The sequence below is a fragment of the Sapajus apella genome, unplaced genomic scaffold, assembly GCF_009761245.1.
Source record: "Sapajus apella isolate SASKATOON/1434 unplaced genomic scaffold, GSC_monkey_1.0 scaffold12, whole genome shotgun sequence".
Lineage (NCBI taxonomy): Eukaryota > Metazoa > Chordata > Mammalia > Primates > Cebidae > Sapajus > Sapajus apella.
In genome coordinates this window covers 13,337,075-13,357,701 of record NW_022436952.1, presented here as the reverse complement: position 1 = coordinate 13,357,701, position 20,627 = coordinate 13,337,075, and the positions used below count along the sequence as shown (strand labels likewise).

The following is a 20,627-nucleotide window of genomic DNA, read 5'->3' as shown; positions in this document are numbered from 1 at the left end:
ACAGCATTGTGATTACTCCCAGGGACTGTGTTCTATCTTCAGTGGCCGCCTGATTTTATCCTCACAATTTAAATGGAAGGAATTTTGAAGAAAAAAAAAATCTTGAGGGTTAAGCTTTCAACATACGAATTTAGAGGGGGACAAAAATATTCAATCTATAGCAGGGTCTAAAAGCACAATTGCCCACTTAATTTCTAATTGATAGAGTAATATTAATATTTGATATATACAGTTTACTTGTTAAATGCAGTTCCAACCCCTTCACATTTTTGGATTACGGCACTCTTTAATCTCTCATTAAAAATAAAAGCACACCTCTTTTGAACTCTAATAACCCTCCAGATGCTGCTCCATTTCTCTGTACATTTTATTTGTTTAAGGGTTGTCTACAAATGTTGTGTCCACTTATTCATTCTCCACTTTCTCGTTCCTCACTACAATCTGAGTTTCACTTCCACCACTACACAGCACTTACTCTTGTCTAGGTTACCTGTAATCTCCATGTTACCAAATCCTATTTCTGCCCTCATTTCAGTTGATTTCATAGCAGCACTCAATACAGTGCATCACTCCTACGGTATTGGAACCCCCTTTTATGACACTCGTCGTTCTTGGTTTCATTATACACCGTTGCCTACTTCCGGCCTGTCTCCTTTACTACTCTTGTTCTCAATCTTTAAATGTTGACACTTCTCAAACCCCAGCGGCACCACTGCTTCTTTTTCTATACTCATTCTCCTGATGTAACCCAGTAGTTCTTAACAGGGTGTGATTTTGCTCCCTGGAGGACATTTGCCAATAGCTAGAGATATTTTTTACTCTAACAACTGAGAGTATGTCACTGGCATCTCAAGGTCAGAGGCTAGAGATACTACTAAACATTGATGGTGAGCATACAATCCTAAAATGCACAGCACGGCCTCCCACAACTAAGAATTATCTGGTCCAAAGTGCTGCTGGTACATTAAGAAACCCTGTACATTCAGTACTTTGCCTTTTTTACTGTCTGTGGCAGACAGTATGTCTTGTCTTCTGGTATCTATTCTCCGCTTCTTTTTAGTAATGGAATTGACATCTCATCAGGTGGCCTACAGCCATCCAGTTTATAGACTCTATGTTACAGCCTCTCTTGCAGCTAAGTAACGTGTTACTCCGGGGTCTTTTCCTTAAGAAGACGGTGCTATCTTTTCCCTTTTTCTGAATGATAGGACATGATCTTGGTCCTAGCAAACCAATTTCCACCATACAGAGAAAAATAATATTCAAAGGATGACAAATAAAATGAAAGTGCCATGAATCCCTGAATGACCTTGTGGAGTGGAGCTTTCTAACTAGACCACCCACCTATCTCTGAACCATGACATGAATGAGAAAGAAACTTGTGCCTTGTTTGATCCACTATATTTGGGTACCTCATTTAAAAAATCTTATTTGATTATCTCCCACTGACACACCATCTATATAACTGATAGAGCTATAATTTGTAATTATGACCTTGAGTTCTTCTCTAAACTCCAGATTTATAAATTAACTACCTACTTGATATGTATTCTTGCATATTGCCCAGAATCCCAAAGTACATTTTCGAAATGAAGCTCTTGATTTCACCACCAAACCACCCCTCTTTCAGCCTTTCCTCCACTCAATACATGGCTGGAAATTATAAGTCATCCTTCATCACTCTCTCTCAACCCTCAATCTATGCCTTTATTTTTGCTCCCAAAGTAAGCATGATACATGCCCATTTGCTTATGGCTATTTCTACCATCTTGGTTCATGCCACTACCATCTCTCTCCTGGACCATTGTGATAGCCTCTGCACCAGGCTTCCTGTATTTTCCTTTGCTTCTCCGATTCATTTTCCACAGAGAAGCTGGAGGAAATCTTTCTAAAATAACAATCAGATAATCACATGCCTTTCACAAGACTTTTCAATGTCTACCTAATGCATTTAAAATAGAACTCATAATTCTTACCCAGAGTCTACAAAGACCAGCATAATCTAATACAGCTTCATCTTGGGCCACTCTTGCCCTTTACACCTGATGCCCAAGCCATGCTGGTCTCCTTTCAGTTCCTCACACAAAGCTCTCGCCTGCCTCAGCACCTTCACTCATACTTTTCCTTCCGTCTTAAGTGCATTGATTCCTGCTTTCTGCATAGTTGACCCACCTCCTTCTGCAATTTCCTATCTTCAGAGATGCCTCCAGCGTCATGCCAAATCAACTTCTTCCCTCTCCCCTTGTTATTCTCTGTTAATGTGCCCTGCTTATTTCTGGAACTTATCACTAATTATTATTATATACATATACTTATGTGTATGTGTTGTCTATCTCTCCCACAAATACATGGATTCTGGTTGTTTTATTCACCAATATGTTTCTGGTATTAACATTGCCAGGCACACAATAGGTACTCAAGATTATGTGAGTGTGACTGTGTGTCTCAGTTGTTTATTTATATTTATTGAATGAAATAATGTTTCAACAAAGCATGGTTTACCCTGGATATCTCCCCATAAATTCTATCCAGTTGAAAGCAGGATACAAGGAACATTAAGGGCAGCTTGAAAGGGGAAAGAGTTGCACTCAGATGACATGAAACTTAATGAAAGATGATTAGACACAGCAGAGGGTTGCGTGAGAGGGTAAAACATGATGCTGACTTGAGAATATAGATCTTTGCTCAAACCAGCATTCAGTTCCAGTAAGAAGAGAATGTAAAACAGGTCCAACTCTTAGAGGCTAATTGATTAAGACAGAAGTTAGGAGGAAAAGAAAGAAAGAAGGACAGGAAGGGGAAAAGAAGAAAAGAGAAGAGAAAGCACAGGATGTTCTTAAAGTTTTTATCCTCAATCAAGAGCAATGTAACAGCAAGGAAGAGGGAAATTTAATGAAATACTTGGAAAACTTTATTGCTGGAACTAAAGTGATCTGTACGGTCTTTGAGAAAGATCTTATTGAATAGTTGGCTGCCAGTCTGTCTCTGATGATAAACATTGTCTGTGTGTAAATTATTTATGTCTTTTTTTTTTTTTTTTTTTTGGAGACAGGGTGGTGCTCTGTCTCTGGTGCCCAGGCTGGAGAGCAGTGGTGTGATCATGGCTTACTGAAGCCTTGACCTCCCAGGCTGAGGCAATCCTCCCACCTCAGCCTCCCAAGTAGCTGGGACTATAGGTGCACGTCACCACTCCCAGTTAATTTTTTAAATTATTTGTAGAGAAGGGATCTTGCTATGTGTCCTACACTGGTCTCAAATTCCGGGCCTAAGTGATCCTCCTACCTTAGCCTCCAAAAGTGCTGGAATTACAGGCATGAGCCACCACATCTGGCCTCATGTCTTTTTTTTTTTCAGCGAGAACTAGTCATACCACTTTCTTCCCCTTTTTCTGACTCTGCCTAGAAGACCCATCCCACTCACAGTCTCACCGCCCACACACACACCCATTGTGCAGGACTTCTCCAACCTGTGGCTGGTTTCACAACTTGCCGACATTGATCTGAGACGCCAGTGTTGGCTGTATTTTTCTGGTTTTCTTCCAAAGGGCAACAGCACCTACAGAATGAGTACCATCAGAAACTAACATTATTCCCAGGTCTGTTATATACAAGGTATTTTACTGATGTAAGACAGTCAATCCCTTAGAAAATCCAATAAGAAAAGTATTGCTCTCCCCACTTTATGTGTGTGGAAAGTAAGGTTCAGAGAAGTTACGTGCTTTTTTCAGTCGCACGGCTAGTGAGCATCTGTGTGTGCTCTGTTTGATCCCAAGCACATGATCTCTTCTCTGCATATGGTACATCTCAGCTACAAGGCAGAAATTTTTAGATACATAAAACTACCTCACTACAGTCCAAGTGATCTTTTCAAAAATGTAGACCTAATCCTATCCATCCCCAGCTAACAATACTTCCTAAAATAGTCCCTTACTACCTAGAGTTTACGCCACTCCCTCTCCTGGAAATACCCTTCAGCTCTAAATCTGCACCCAAACCCACGTACACACGTGTATACACTCACACTCACTCATACACACACACATACACACACACACACACACATAATTCAGTTTCATTTAAATAACTACAGTCATGTGTCACTTAACGACAGGGATACAGCCTGAGAAATGTGTGATTAAGTGATTTCACTGTTGTGCAAACAGCATTGAGTGAACTTACACAAACCTAGAAGGCATAGCCTCCTACACACCTAGATTATATTGTATAGTCTATTGTTCCTAAGCTACAAACCTGTACAGCATGTTACTGTACTGAATACTGTAGGCAAATGTAACGCAATGGTATTTGTGTATCTAACCATATCTAAACATAGAAAAGATTCAGTAAAAATACAGTATCATAATCTTATGAGACCACCATATATGCTGTGGATAGTTGGCCAAAATGTCATTATGCAACATATGACTAAACTTCCTTTCCATGTTTACCATACCCTAAACCAGTAGTTTACCAACTGCAGGGTCTGCACAAATTATCTGTGAATATTGCTAAAATGTTTAATTTTCAAGTCTTACCCTCAGAAATTCAGTATCCATAAATCTGAGGAAGAAGTCAAAAATCCACATTAAACAACCACTTGAAATGAAAGAAAATAAAGTTCTTATTCTCATGGAGCTTACGATTTCACTGGAGTAAAACCAAAAAACAAACCAATGGACATATGGTATATCGGGTGGCAAAGAATAATAAATAATGTAAAAAAAAAGTGATAGGAAGCTATTGTATTATTTATTTAATATTTTCTCCTTAAAGGAAATGGTTTTATCTATCTTCTTCACTGCTTCATACCAAGTATCAGGGGTCTAGCACTCATCAAACATCTGTTGAGGTAGGAGTAGGATTACTTTCCACATGCTAAAATAAGGGTCCACATCATAGCTTTTGTAAAGTTATGAATAATGACATGATGCCTAATGCTGCCACCTAGAGCAGCCTATATAAGCATTCCAAAGCAGAAGTCAGTGGTGCAGAGCCAAAGAACTTAACTTTTGTTTTGTTTATTTTGTCCTGTTTTGTTTTTGAGACAGTCTCACTCTGTTTTCTGGGCTGAAATGCAGTGGCACGATCTCAGCCCACTGCAGCCTCTGCCTCCCAGGTTCAAGCAATTCTTCTGCCTCAGCCTCCCGAGTTGTTGGGCTTACAAGCACACACCACCATGCCTGGCTAATTTTTGTATTTTTTGTAGAGATGGGTTTTGCCATGTTGGCCAGTCTGGTCTTGAACTCCTGGCCTCAAAGTTATCTGCCTGTCTCAGTCTCCCAAAGTGCTGAGATTACAGATGTAAGCCCGAGCCACCTTGCCTGGACTGGAACTTAAGTTTTATCACAAAAATAAAACAACAGTTTTATGCACAGCCAAGATGGAGTAGCAGGTGATTGGATTTACTCTTTCATTAAACAACTGGAAAAAAATAAACACATAAAAGTGGTTTTCAAGCAGTAGACATCAGGCACTATAGGACAGAGATACTTGAAACTCAGGAACAAACAAGGTAATCACTGTTGCCCCAGCTTACCACAGGTATGTGGAACCCACGCAGAGCCCAGCCATCACCCTGAATTGAGGAGAGATAATTGGGTGTCTGAGAAGGAAAAAGGGCTAGGATTTGCAAGATAGATCCCTGGAGAGAAAGTGTATGCACAGAGAAAAAGATTGAGCTCCAGAAATATTCAAAAAGTCCACCTCAAATTTTCAGCTGAGTATTGACCAGTGTATACATGTGAAAAAAATGCATGAGACTGGAGAAGGAACATCCCCAAAAGAGCACAAGTAACCATTCCTGGGGCTTACAAAGCCAAGAATAGTTTGTGTTCTTACCAGGCAGAGTAGAACACCTTGTAATTCATAGTCCATTAGGTGGAAGATTCAGAAAGGTATTGCCTCAGTAAAAGGAAAATTTAGCTCAAGATCAAAGGGCACTCTAGTTCTACCTTAAAATGCTTAAAAGCAAACCTCAAAAAGATCAAACTACTTGCTAATAATGTAAATGTGTTCCAAAGCTAGGTAAAAATATTTATTAGAATATAAAAATACAAGATATAGAATATAAAGATAATCACCGCCCAATAATTACACAATATCTGGTATCCAATCAAAAATTACCAGGCATGCAAAGAAGCAAGAAAAGATAGCCTATGCTGAGGAGAAAAATTAATCAATAGAAACAGACCCAGAAAAGACAAATATAATACAATTAGTATATGAAGACATTAGGATAATCATTATTATGATATTCCATATGTTCAAATGGTAGGTATTAAGGTTAACCATTATTTACAGGTATATAAAAAATATTTTCCAAAAGATCCAAATTAATCTTCTAGACACAAAAACAACAGTTTATGAGATTAAAAATGTACAGTATGGAATTAGTAACAGATTACACATTGCAAAAGAAAATACTGGTAAACTTGAAGATACAACAATAGCAACTATCCAAAATAAAGTACACACACATATACACATACACACACACACACACACACACACACACACACACACACAGGCACAGCAGACAAAAAATAAACAGAGAACAGAGCATTAACAAGTTGTGGAACAACTTCAAGAGGCTTAATACAATGTAATTGGAATCCCTAAAGGAGAAGAGATAGAGGAATAAATAGGAAAAAATATTTGAAGAAAATAAGTGCATTTTTCCCAAATATAATGAATGCTATAAACTCACAGATTTAAGAAGCTCAATTAATCTAAAGCACAAGAAATATAAAGAAACGTAAACCATAGAACATCATAAACATGAGGCTTAAAACCAGGGATAGAAATCTTGAAAACAGCCAGGCAGAAAAAGACGTGTTATATATAAAGTAATATAAATAATAACGGCTGACTCCTGCTCAATAACAATGCAAGCCAGAATACAATGGAACATCTTTAAAATGCCGAAAGAAAAAAAAAATCCTCACAACTTAAAATTCTAAACCTGATAAAGTACCATTCACAAAAATGTATAATAAAGACTTTTTCAGACTTACAAAAGAGGCTGGGTGCAGTGGCTCATACCTGTAATTCCAGCACTTTGAGAGGCTGAGGTGGGTGGATCACATGAGGTCAGGAGTTTGAGACTAGCCTGACCAACATGGTAAAACCTTGTCTCTAAAATACAAAATTAGCCAGGCATGGCGGTACATGCCTGTAATACCAGCTACTCAGGAGGCTGAGGCAGGAGAATCTCTTGAACATGGGAGGCGGAGGTTGCAGTGAGCCGAGATCCTGTCATTGCACTCTAGCCTGGGCAATAAGATCAAAATTCTGTCTCCCAATATATACATATATAAATATATACGTGTGTGTGTGTGTGTAAGATTAATCAACAGAAGATTGGTTTAAGTCAAAATAAGAAGAATGTAGTATGAGATGTATCACTTAGGTAGAAGTAAAATATATGGCAAAAATAACACAAAGTTAAGGCAAGGGTGAATAGAATTATACTGTTGTAATAACTCAAAAGAAGGCACAAAATAGGAATAAAAAATTGATAATACAAATACAAAACAAACAGCAAGATAGCATATTTAAACTGAAGCACAATAATCATCAATCATCAATTACTAAATGTAATTAGTTTAAACATCTCAAAAGAGATCCTCAAATTAGAAAAACAAAAGGCAATTTTATGTGTGTATATATGTCTAAATTTGTCAAATTATACACTTTATATTCTTGGTTTAGTGTACATCAATTATAGCTTAATAAAGATTTTAAAACAATCTAGTGTTTGGTAGCAGAATAGGGTGATTATAGTTAACAATAATGTATTGTATATTTTGAAATAACAAAAAGAGTAGAATCAGAATGTTTATAAGACAAATGATAAATGCTTGTGGTGACGGATATTCCTATTACCCTGACTTGATTATTACATATTGTATGCCTGTATCAAAATATCACATGTAGCACCATAAATATGTAAAATTATTATGTATATATAATAATTACAAATAACTACAAACTATATTTTTAAATATATAAAATTATATTTAAATTTAAAAAAATAAATTAAGAATAATAATTAAATAAAATAGAATAACGCAAAGGAAAAGTGGACAGGATAAAAGGGCTGAGAATAGAAAATGTAGTAGGGAAGGTCTTCACAGAGGGACTCTATAGAAAGCTGTAGACCGAAAGTCAATCACATCATTCATGAATTCAAGGTGACTGTAAGGAATTCATTGAAGACAAAGTAACCACGTGTTTTCTAAATTGAGCCGAGTCACAGGAAGCCAAAAGTGTTTTCAAAGGCACTTTTCCAACAAGTTATTCATTAAAAGGATGTTGACAGATGATTCAAGTGTCTAGTTCAAAATCTCACTTCAAAGAGGAATCTATTCAAGAGTCTGTCTTCCTAAGAAATGGTGTTCTAGCTCTGCACTGACAAGGGGCTCTCCTGTTAGATATGAATCATTAAATTCATCTTATTTTTGACCTTTAGAATGAGGCTACATTAATCTGCTCCCTCTCCCACTTGGTAGCCCTTCAAATATTTCAGATCATATTATCTCTTCTCTAGGTTAATTGTCTATGATAAAATTAACCATTCCTTATAGGACCTGCTTCCAGAAATTCTTACCATTCTAAACACTTTTGTTTTAATATACTTCAGCTGAAAATCTCCCTTTTAAAAATAGAGTACTATACTCAGAATGAGCACAAAATTCTAGGTGTGGTCTGATGTTTTAAAACTTAAATTTTATACATTGCAACCTATAAATACATTTGTTTTCTTAATAACATAGGCAAAATGTGTGTCAAATATACACTTTAAACTTTCAACTTGTTTTCATGAGAACAGTTAACCAGGATAGGAGTCTTCATCCTAACTTCTATAATCAGCGTGTTGAACCTCAGTGCAATATTTCATATTTGGTGATATTATATGCATTCTCATATGTGCAGGTTTACTTCACATCTTTTATTTTAATTGTTTATTTCATTTTTAAGATGTAGTTTTGCTCTGTTGCCCAGACTGAAGTGTAGTGGTGCAGTCTTGGCTTACCGCAAACTCTGTGTCCTGGGTTCAAGCGATTCTCTTGCCTCAGCCTCCTGAGTAGCTGAGATTACAGGCACCTGCCATCACACTTGGCTACTTTTTTGTATTTGTACTAGAGACAGGGTCTCGCCATGTTGGCCAGGCTAGTCTCAAACTCCTGACCTCATGATCCGCCTTCCTCAGCCTCCCAAAGCGCTGAAATTATACTTTCAATGTATTATTTATTTCTACTAATTTTGCATCTTTTTTGACCATGACTTGCAAGAAATAAGATAAATTAGAAGGAATCCTAATTAGAAAAGCAAGTTAAGCAGCCAGGTACAATATTTCTATCAATAGCTATTTGATATTACAATGTGGAGGAAACATTAGATATTCACCTGCCAAAACAAAACATTGAAATCAAATATAAAATAACTAAGTCAAGTAGTCAGCATGTGAGAATCAAGTCCTGACTCCCCTAAAGAATAAGTATGGTGGAAGAACATACCTATTTATCTCTCTTTCCATTCATCTTCTAAAGAGGAAGAAAATAAAGGAACTAAATAGATATAAATTAAAATTATATAAATACACAGGAATAAAAAGAATGGTAGGGATGACTATAGTATATAAAAGATGTCAGCTAAATATTGGAACTTGAAAAGAATTATTAAGTAGTAATAGGCTTAATAGATCTGATAGAAATCAAGGTTACAGAAGAGAAAGCCAAGAAGATTCAAGTAACTCATTTCATAAAACCTCAGAGGCTCAGAATATTGTGTCATCAGCTTTCTCAAAACATCAAGACGAAGGATGGGATTTCAGGGTTATATAGGAAGGAGTTATACTCTCCACCTTCCTCCACCATTCAGCAAACTAGTTACCTATCCCTTCTTCAGTCTAGCAAAAAAAAAAAAAAAAAAAAAGAAAGAAAGAAACAGGAAGTTTGCTGTTTGGAGAATAACCAATCAGCTCTCTTCTTCCACTGGTTTCCCAACATTGGTAGCCAGGCTTGTAACACCTAGTCAGGAAATTGGAGAATAACTCTATGGAGAAATTGAGAGGCTCAGGATTTTGGATAATTCCCCAACAAATCAGACAGGTCCATTCCTAGTCTCTCTAAAATGAAGTCAACAAGCTCTAGCCCACCCATAGAGATTATTAGATTTTCTAAGAAATAACTCAAGAAAAAAATGCCCTGGCACTGAAAGATGGGATCTATAGGTTATAAGGAACCAGCACAAATGCTCATCAATCAATGAGTGGATAAAGAAAATGTGGGGTGTGTGTGTGTGTGTGTGTGTATACCGTATATATATATGTGGTATATACACCATGGAATGCTACTCAGCCACAAAAAGGAACAAGATGATGACATTTGCAATAACCTGGATGAAACTGCAGACCATTTATTCTAAATGAAAAATCTCAGGAATTGAAAACCAAACATTGTATGTTCTCAATTCAGAAGTGGGAGCTAAGCTATGTGGGCGCAAAGACATAAGGATGATGCAATGGGCTTTGGGAACTTGTGGGGAAAAGGTGGCAAGGTGGGTAAGGGATAAAAGGATATACATTCCATACAATGTACACTACTTGTATGATAGGTGCACCAAAATCTCAGAAATCACCACTAAAGAACTTATTCATATAACCAAACATCACCTCTTCCCCAAAAAACCTATTGAAATAGAAAAGAGAGAGAAATTTACAGATTAGAATATTGCACTGAGTATCCAGCACAATTAATTTTTTAAAGACCCACATTAACACACATCATTGTGAAAATTCAAATCCAGAGAAAAAAACAGTATATATAAAATTTTGTGAATAATATTAATATTAGTCTTCTTTTTTTGAGACAGAGTCTTGTTCTTTCGCCAGGTGCAAGGCTGGAGTGCAGTGCCGCGATCTCGGCTCACTGCAACCTCCACCTCCTGGTTTCAAGCAATTCTCCTGCCTCAGCCTCCCAAGTAGCTGGGACTACAGGTGCTCACCACCACACCCAGCTAATTTTGTATTTTAGTAGAGTTTCATTATGTTGGCCAGGATGGTCCCGATCTCTTGACCTCATGATCCACCTGCCTCGGCCTCCCAAAGTGCTGGGATTACAGGCATGAGCCACCACACCCAGCCAATATTAGCCTTCTTTACAGGAACTCTTGAAGCTTAAAGACATAGAAATAATGTCTCCAAGATTCACAGCAATAGTCAGTTTCCACATAGAATTCTCTACACGAGCACATATGCATGTATAAACACGCTATTAATCATGTAAAAGGGTAGAATAAAAGTGTTTTCAGATATGTGAAATACTATCTCAAGAAATTTAACAGTCAAGCACTCCATCTAAACAAGTGACTGGAAAATATACCCTACAAAATGAGAACGTAGCCCAAGACAGAGGATCCTGGAAATAGAGGATCTGACACAGGAGGGAGAAAAAAATCCCGTATGAAGTTAGAGAAGTCGCAGGATGTTAGCTGGTCATCAAGCCTAGAGACCTGTCAAGATTGGCACAAAAGAATAGAAAGTCCCAACAGGGGTGACTCCATGAAAAACAAAAATAGAACTGATAGACTATCTGAAATGTTTGACTGTGCTGACAAAAACTGTTCAACTAATAGAATATAGAATGAATTAGTGACAGAAATATGCAGAAAAGGGCTAACCAAAAATTAAGGCAATGATTAATGCTAGGTTCAGAAGAGAAACATGGAACTGTGTATTTCTTTGATTTAAAATATACATTTTAATTAAAAATAAATATATTCATCAAGGAGCAGAATCTGCCCGGTTGTTCCATTCCTTTTCTTTGTTTGAAACACTTGATCATTATTTTCTTATTTTATATATTATTTCATTCATTGATGATGGAACAAAAGATTTAGGTCCATGTATACTGGCTGAGTATGGTGGTGCATGCCTGTAGTCCCAGCTACATGGCAGACTGAGGGTGAAGGATCACTTGACCCAGGAGTTCGAGGCTGCAGTGAGTTATGATTGCACCACTGCACCCCAACCTGAATGATAGAGTAAGACCCTGTATTAAAAATTAAAATAAAAATTTAGATCCATGCATGCTAAAGCCCCTTACTTATACACATACACATACTTCTGCTAACCTCATCTTCTTGATATTACAATTTTTGGATAAGCAAAAATGCATCATTCATAGTATTATGACTATACAAATACTGTCACAGCTGTAGCTCAGGGAGTTAGGAAACTGTACAGAAAGTCATCAATAAAATAATATCTATGATTGAAAAAAATTAATACTTTTTCAGCACATTTAGAAATATGGGGGTAAAATTCAGAAGAGTCACTAGGAGTTGAAAGTTTATGGTTCTAGGGGACATGACTCAACATTAGGGAGCAGGACCCTTGTAGTTCTATTTTATTTTTTTACCATATGACTCTGTTGTTCTTTGACAATAATTTTAATTAATTTTTTAAAATTATAATCACCAAGAATCTTATTTAAAATTATAATAAAAGTTCTTTTTTATTGTTTAGAAACTTGTCCTTGAAATTAAAAATATTCATTCGAGAATCAAATAATTTATACTGTAAAATTGAAAAAGTAAATTAATGTAATATATATTTAAAGATCAGATAAATTACAATCTAGGAATTCAGAATTCTAACCCCAGACCATTTGGCCAAGGAAGGTTGGCACATTACACTTCCATTTTTTATTTCATTTTCCTGTTTATCATCATGCTTCATTTCCCAAATTATGTGGAATTCAGAGTGCATATTGGAATTTAGCATCTTTGGATCAGTAAAATCTCCTTAGTCATATTTCCTCTGTTCATTATGAACAATGAAAAGAGAGATTGAAAGAGTACTGCACATGTGTAAATATATGAGCCAGTGTTTGACCTCTAATCTGAAGCCCACCTCTTCTTGGAATCTTTCTTCACGAAGTGGGGAAAACAAGGATAAAAAGGCATTTCGGGTTACGTATTTTTATAGTTGCAACACACAAAATTATAATATGGAAATTTGTCCTTACAGATATCTGAACAATTTGTAGTGAAGAACAAATTTACTCCAAACTAAAACGCTATTTGTTTGCTGTTTTTCCTTCTATGAATAACAAAATTTAAACCTATTTCTCTGCAAAAATAATAGTTGGAAATTTTTTTTATTACTTAATCATGTAGGCTGCTGAGTATTGCTACAGGTGAGTTGAGTTAGCCAGAAAATTACCCAAAAATTTATATTCAGGGCCTGAAAAATATTATACTGAATAAGTCCAGATGTTGAAAAAAAGCAACTTAAAAACTAGTGAAAAGAGGCTGGGCGCAGTGGCTCATGCCTGTAATCCCAGCACTTTGGGAGGCTGAGGCAGATGGGTCACTCAAGGCCAGGAATTTGAGACCAGCCTGGCCAACATGGCAAAACCGCCTCTCAACAAAAAAAATAGAAAAATTAGCCAGTCCCATTACCTGGGACTACAGGTAATGCACACCTGTAGTCCCAGCCACTTGGGAGCCTGAGGCAAAAAATCACTTAAACCCAGGAGACAGAGGTTGCAGTGAGCTAAGATGGTGCAACTGCACTCCAGCCTGGGCGACCGAGAAAGACTCTGTCTCAAACAACAACAAAAAACAAACAAACAAAACTAGTGAAAATATAAACTACCCAGCAGTACTAGCATATGTTTTGAGAATCCTAGTATTTATAGTAAGGCATAATAAGAGACTGGAATCTACGATTTTCATCCTGGATCTGCCACTCATGTGTCATTTGACAACAAGGCTAGTCACGTCTCCTCTCTCTGCTTCATTTCCCATCTGCAAAATGAGAGGACCAGACCAGATGATCCACCAAGTTCCTTTCAGGTCATAGGAGAATACAAAATATACATTAAGAACATAACAAGAATTTCTTCTTTCTCTTTTTGTGCATCCTCTAGATTGATTTCTATAATTATAGGCATGCATGTGAAAACCCTACAATTTCCAAGGATCTGACTGACAATTACAGCAGGAAATGTGGTCATCTAATGTAACTCTTAAACATCATCAACAAGACTAAAAGCTTGGCTGCATCCCAATTATCCCCAAAATTAAGAGTGTGGTATCAAGAATAATCCAAAATGCTTCCACTGAGCTTTGGGATTCATTATATTTTTTGGCTTAATCTAGATTCCAAATACATTTTGGTTAATTCCGGCTAATTTAAAAATGTTGCCTTAATTACATACTCAAACCATCTAGTCTACAAATATGCCTAGTTAGATAAAAGAGATAATGTCCTTAAATTTGACATAGTCCTTGGATTTCTACACTGAGACCTAGTTACATGATCATATGGTTTGGCTTTGTCCCCACCTAAATCTCATCTTGAATTCTAGCTCCCATAATCCCCACTTGTTGTAGGAAGGACCTGGAGGGAGGTAATTGAATCATGGAGATGGGCTTTCCTGTGCTGTTCTCGTGATAGTGAATAAGTCTCATGAGATCTGATGGTTTTATAAAGAGTTCACCTGCACAAGCTCTCTCTTGCCTGCTGCCCTGTAAGACGTTCCATTACTCCTCCTTTGCCTTCTGCCATGATTGTGAGGCCTCCCCAGCCATGTGGAACTGTGAGTCCATTAAAAATCTTTTTCTTTATAAATTATGCAGTTTCGGGTATTTCTTCATGGCAGTATGAAAATAGACTAATACACAAGGTAATACCAGATAACTCTGTGTTGTCTGCCCAGCCCATAATTCCCTCTCCTCTAAGAACAGCTCTCCATTCTGAACCCCTGGGTGACAGCAATAGGACCCTGGAAGCCATGTTTTAGTCACATAACACCATTGCCTAGAACTCAGCTAACTGCACAATGGCTGAGCACAGGAACCAAATTGAGCCAATCAGAGCCCCTTCTTAGGAATTTACAGATATATCTGAAAGTAAAATCTTAACGAGGGTTCATTTATACAGACACTACATTAACTTGAGAACTGGGGCTCAGCCATTGTCTTAGGAGCATATGAGTAATAGAGACAGATTTGCAAAGACATTTGAAGAGAGAAATGAAGAGAAAAATAAAGCACGCCTGTTTTCTGGGCTCCTCATGGCTCTCCATCTCTAGTCCCTTTTGAGTCACAGCTCCATCTCTGCCGCTGGCTTCCAGAATATATTCATGTCTTCTTTCATTATCTTAAATCCTCCCTTCCTGCTTAGACTAATTAAAATTTATTTCTATTATTATCAACAAAAAAAAATGCCTGCTAAATAGGCTTTTTTCGGTAACTGAATTGAAAACTATAATGGGGATATCTTTTCAATCGCTTTTTTTTTTTTTTTTGCATTGACTTGTAGCATAACCATGCAGAGAAGTGGCTTGGCACCAGAGACTTCAGATAACTAGAACATGATTCACACTGAGGAAATTTTATCTTATTTTCTGCACCAGTCTCTAGTCTATAAAGCTTAAGCTTTATTGTATAATTAGAATGATGCACGGAATTGATAAGGTTAAATGGAGGGTCACAGCAGTGCAACATCTTATTGTAATGTACAACTACATTCCTGAATCAGGCACAGGTTAATACATAATAATTATTCTCTGGAAACAATGGCAAAGCATTCCTAGCAACAGACAAATCAAACAGCTACTTGAGTATTATGGCAGCCATTTGTTAATTACTCCCAGACAGCTGCAAAACACACACCCTCTTTGGCAAAAACTGAAACTCCACACCCCTTAGAGAAAAAAAGAGGACCAGGTACTACAATGCAAAGAGCACCAAAACAGGTGTCCACTGATGTGAACCCAAGTCTTTGCAACTATCTTCACCTCTGTTAATTTTAGCTTCTTCATCTGATTTGAGATAGAGAAAATTCAACAGGAGACCCAAAGGCCAAAGGTAGCTCAGCCGACCACGTGCTAAGTCCTCCTTTTTCTGAGCATGCTATTAAACCTTTTGTACCCCCATTTCCTCAACTATATAAGGGAAATGCTACATGTACCCACCTCATAGGGTTGCTGTGGGATAGTTATTACATAGTAAGTGCTTGGAAGAGTATCTAGCACAGAGGAGTACCCAATTAATGACAGCTATATTCGTTTTTTTATTATTCATGAGGATTTTTTTAAACAGGTTAGCCAGTTATAAGCATCTCAGTGGTATATTTACTTTGACCATTGCTAACTATATATTTCATGTAGCTTGTTCAACAAATTTATAACTGTAATCAAAGCTAAATGTATATAATGATAATATTTTAAGACATTCAAGTTAAATTCCACTAAAAGCCAGTCAGTAAACTGGGGTGACATACAGCATGATTGAATAAGGAAGAATGTGTCTGAAGAAAGCCTGCAGATAGCATCTGACTCATTTTTTTAATTATGGCCAATATTTACACCACAAGAATAGCTTACTATGTTGCCTTTACACATCTGGATTTCATATCATGAGGGTAAACTGCTGAAAATGTATGCACAAAAGAAAAAGAAAACAAATACATATACATATTCTATTTGAGTTCTATTGTTGCTTTCACGTCAGATATTCTAGATTTTCGTGGTTTGGGCTTCAGAAAATTCTAAGTCTAGAAAGCAGCTGGTTTCCATGGATGTCCTGAAGAAGAAAACTGCTATGTGGAACAAAAGCAAACTGTGGTCTCATCTGCACATTTGTAGAGTAGCATCCAGGTCTGTGGAGATGCCGTTTGCTGACAAAATAACATTCATTGTGATAGACCTCACCTACGTGCCCCTTTCCAGGGCATAGACTGGAAGGACATGGAAAATTAAAAGAGAAGTTAAACACTGCACAATTAAGTGAGAAGAACTTTGAATCTCATTAAGCAACCCAGGCAAGACAACAGGAAAAGAATGGAGAAAAGGAGAAGATATGAGCTATACAAAAAGGAAGGTCAGCCCTCCGCCAAACCAGCAAGATATTCCCTGTGGTGAAGAAAGGCTGACGAATTTCAGGGCAAAGGTATCTAATATTTAGTTTCAAGTTACTGTCTACATGATGCTATGCCATCATCCTTCCATTACTGCAAAGCTTCAGCAAAAGAGAAAAAGAAAGTTAACAGCAGAAATGAAGAGCAACATTTAGGAAGCATAATGGGACAGAGCTAAAGATGTGTAAACTCTATAAAATTACACAGGTGAGACCTTTCAATAGCAACATCTTATTTCAGTTTTAAAATTCTGGCTCAGACCAGAAAGTGAGGGTACTTGGGGTCACCCACACAACTGACACTTGGGTGATATATGATTCATGTATTCCTTCACAAAGGAGAAACACCTCTTCCGCATGACGGCAAATGTCCCTGCAAATGTTATCTTTCACTTAATCTTACCATCATCTGGTTTGTTTAGCTCCTGCTTGGGTCCTGTTCTGTACTATTGTGTCCCCTTCACTTATTATGGTTACATTCCACTTCTTAATTATGTCTACTACAGCTCCATGTTTATGTAAAACACTGTCTGTGTACTGATGTTTAGTCCCAATAAAAGTAACCCATACAAAGTTAAAAAGAGTTGGATTTCAAAGGAAAAACACAATTTAAGACTTTCTCCCTTTGACGTTATTTCTTTCAGTGCATCAGCAAATACATAAAAACATGCTCACTTTGTGAAGGCCAAAGGGTAACTACCAAGAGATTCATTGATTCCACAAATATTTATTGTTCATCAGTCCTATGATGGCCACTACGAGGAGGCAGGGCCACGGAGAGGTCCTAAATGGACCTAAATGGTCACAATGTAATTAGGGAAAGAGAAATGTAAACAAACTGGAAGCCGGTGTACAGACCAGGCTAAGACAATAAAAAGGAGCTTATCTAAAGCCTCTGGCATGGGAAGACACAAAAACTTCAAAAGAAAGTGACAATTGGAGCAAGTTTTGAAGAATCCATGAGGGTTCACCAAGCCAACAGGAGGGAAAGAGCATGAACTTACAAGTAACAGCCACATTATTGAGGGACGCTTGAGCATGTGGAGGGATCAGGGGAAGGAAAGGGAAAGGCAGGCAGTGTTGGAGTTGTGGAGATGCTTGCATACCTGAGATGTTTGGCCTTTAATAACCACGGAGAACCACTAGAAGTTGACAATGATAGGAGCGACTGCTGCTTCCGAAGAGTGGGTTGAAAGGAGATAGAAATGGAATCTGAAAGTTCACAAAATCAACAACTTTGGTCATGACTGTGGGGAGGAGCAGGGAAATTAAATCGTTATTATTAGATAGGCTCAAATAGGATATCTCTACTTTATTCCCTGTGCCTGGCTGCCTGGATCTCATGTTGAACTTGCCTAATGGAAGAGGGTCAAAAAAAAAAAAACAACAACAACATTCACTTGCCTAAGGGAAGGGGGTCAAAAAAAAAAATGACTTATTTCTTCCTCCTTCCCCCCAGACAATTCCCAAATGAGAAGTTCTACATCGAAGCAATTCCTTTTGTTTTCCTGCATTTGTAACTGTGTCTGGGGTAGTCTGTGTTAACTAGCTCTACAATCTCTTAGATTTCCATCTCAGTTGCTAAAAGGGAAACCTTCTGCCTCCACTAATATTTCAATTGCCAAAGGAGGACCACAGGGTACAGTGTGCAGATGACAGAGAGGAGAGTGAAGTCTGCATCGTTCTGACTTACTAATCCATCCTGGGCTGGATTGATTTGTAATCCTCACCTCTCCTACCCCCTGACCTTGACCACCTCAGTCAATCTCTGGAAAGCCAAACTGGGGTTCCTATACTGGCTACCTACAATCCATTCCAAATGACCTTTTGCCAAATCCCCATGGAATTTAGAGATCCTTGTGAGGATTTATGAAGCTTTGTTGTTTTTAGATCAAACTTTCTCTTTTGTTTCTCTTTCCTCGCTTGGACTTTGGAGGAGAGTTCAGCTTTCAGTTTGATGATGAAATATTAAACACATCATCCCCAAAGGGATCTCTTTGCGTCTTCTATGAATGACAATGAAAACAGCCTCAGTTGATCAGCAAGATTGGCTGAGGATGTCCTTACCTAAATAAGCAATGAAGATTCATCGGTTGCAGCTGAGATGTACTTGCATAGGCTAACTTATTGAGAAGGAAAAGTTAGGTTTCAATATTATATCAAATATGTTTGTTTTGGCCAGGCGCAGTGGCTCACGTCTGTAATCCGAGCACATTGGGAGGCCGAGGCGGGCAGATCACGAGGTTAGGAGTTCAAGATCAGCCTAGCCAACATAGTGAAACCCTGTCTCTACTAAAAATACAAAAATCAGCCGGACATGATGGTGCACACCTGTAGTCCCAGCTACTTGGGACGCTGAGAAAGAGAATCGCTTGAACCCAGGAGTGGGAGGTTGTGGTGAGCTGAGATAGCACCACCGCGCTCCAGCCTGGGTGACAGAGCAAGACTCCATCTCAAAAAAAAAAAAAAAAAGTTTGTATTTTTTGTTTGTTTGTTTGCTTTTGAGACAGGGTCTGGGTCCATCACCCAGGCTGGAGTAGAGTGGTGCCATTGCAGTTCACAGCGGCCTCAGCCTCTGGACTCAAGGGATCCTCCTGCCTCAGCCTCCCAGGTAGACAAAGCTACAAGCACGTATCACCACATCTGGATAATTTTGTATTTTTTGTATAGGAGGGATTTCCCCATGTCACCCAAGCTGATCTTGAACTCCTAGACTCAAGATCCGCCCATCTCAGCCTCCCAAAGTGTTGGGATTACAGGCGTGAGCCACTGCTCCAAGCCTGGATATATACTGTATAAAATATTTTAATGGTAAATTAATTATGAGTTCCTGGGCAAAATTCAGCTGCTTATTTGTAAAACCAACTAGGCTTTTTTTAAAAAACCATATTCTGCTTTGTATTGTGTGTATTAGTATCTCTTGTATACTGCATTAAGAGGAAACCTCAGAAGGATAGTTCTGTTTCCTCCATTTCTTCTTCAGAATAAATGTCAACATGTATGAGCTCTTCTTTATACAGTTTTAAATAGTGCTAGACAGACCCAGAAGAAATATCTGAAGGAGTCCCCTGAAATATAAGCGAGGTCACTAAAACCCAAAGAGGTTAAGTGACTTACCCAACATCACACAGGCAGTTTGTGGCAGAGCTTGAATTCTACCCAGATTTCCTGGTTCTTCATCCAAAGCTATTTAACTACTTTTCTTTGTATGCAAGTTGCATTTTCTTCCAACTATCTTAGCAGAAAGAGTAAAAACAATTAAGTTATAGGCTTAAGATTTCCTTGAGGCTGGGTGCAGTGGCTCACACCTGTAATCCTAACACTTTGGGAGGCCAAGACAGTCAGATTATCTGAGGTCAGGAGTTCGAGACCAGCCTGGCCAACATGGTGAGACCCCCATCTCTACTAAAAATACAAAAATTAGCTGGGCGTGGTAGTGGGCACCTGTAATCCCAGCTACTCAGAAGGCTGAGGCAGGAGAATTGCTTGAACCCGGGAGGCGAAGTTTGCAGTAAGCTAAGATCATACCATTGCACTCCAGCCTGGATGACAACAGTGAGACTCAAAAAGGAAGGAAGGAAGGAAGGAAGGAAGGAAGGAAGGAAGGAAGGAAGGAAGGAAGGAAGGAAGGAAGGAAGGAAGGAAGGAAGGAAGGAGGGAGGGAGGGAGGGAGGGAGGGAGGGAGGGAGGGAGGGA

General features: G+C 38.1%; 1 long non-coding RNA gene across 1 annotated transcript in view; it reads left to right on the top strand.

Annotated features, from left to right (window-relative positions):
* Window positions 1–4,729: 4,729 nt before the first annotated feature.
* The window catches only part of LOC116552643, a 20,404-nt gene continuing 4,506 nt past the window's right edge, over window positions 4,730–20,627 (top strand). The window contains exons 1-2 of the long non-coding RNA XR_004269477.1: window positions 4,730–4,741; window positions 10,901–10,906. This is a non-coding gene — a long non-coding RNA (uncharacterized LOC116552643). The remainder of the gene's footprint in view (window positions 4,742–10,900; window positions 10,907–20,627) is intronic.